The following is a 776-nucleotide window of genomic DNA, read 5'->3' as shown; positions in this document are numbered from 1 at the left end:
TCTAAAGCTTTTAGTCTACTAACCCATCATTCAAGGTTAGTTTTCACTATAAGTACAAAATATTTTTTGGGCGGACACTATAATTTACAGTTTTTTTACCATGTTCAATCTGAATTTTCTTGAAATAAAAAACATCTATATTTATTCTGAATTCTCTACATCCAACTCACAGGTTTATCATTACTTGGAGAAAAAAGATTATTAATTTAACCCTTTTAGAAGGGAAGATATGGTCATTTGTTCTGGGAATGTCATTTTCGAGCCTGAAACCTGAAAAACAGGCTCGGGGTTTAACAGGTTAAAGGTCCCATGTCATGGCCATTTCTACTGATCATAATTCCATTGTTGAGGTCTACTAGAATAGATTTATATTGTGTAATTTCCAAAATTGCATTGGTTTCTCATACAGCATCTCTGTATAGTTTGTGTATTCACTCTCTGTCCTAAACGGCTTGTTGGAGCTCCTGCCCCCCCTTCCCTATGAGCCTAGCGGGACATAGTGAAACCCAGCCCGAACACACACACACACACCCGCAGCCTGGCTGGGAGTTTGTGTGTGTGCTCACACACTGACTCACAGCCTCGCCGCGTCCCGCCGTCTCAGGGAGGAGAAATCGGCGGAGCTGCAGCTGAGAAAAGATTGATTGAGTGTGTGTGTGTGTGTGTGAGGAAGTCTGTGGATTGATCCATTTGGACCAATCCACGGACTTAACCTAACGGCTCCACGGATTAGTCCATTTTGGTATGGGCACGTCACAGTACCCAGGAAGAAAACA

The 776-nt window shown here is 42.3% G+C and overlaps 1 protein-coding gene across 1 annotated transcript in view; it reads left to right on the top strand.

Moving 5' to 3' along the window:
- LOC104965183 (YLP motif-containing protein 1-like) overlaps window positions 1–776 on the top strand; it is a 7595-nt gene that overhangs the window by 2853 nt on the left and 3966 nt on the right. The gene's annotated exons all lie outside the window — the stretch shown is intronic.

Source organism: Notothenia coriiceps, unplaced genomic scaffold, assembly GCF_000735185.1.
Source record: "Notothenia coriiceps isolate Sejong01 unplaced genomic scaffold, NC01 NC01_scaffold00037244, whole genome shotgun sequence".
Taxonomy (NCBI): domain Eukaryota; kingdom Metazoa; phylum Chordata; class Actinopteri; order Perciformes; family Nototheniidae; genus Notothenia; species Notothenia coriiceps.
Note: the sequence above shows the minus strand (reverse complement) of the source record. Positions and strands in the feature narration are given on the sequence as shown.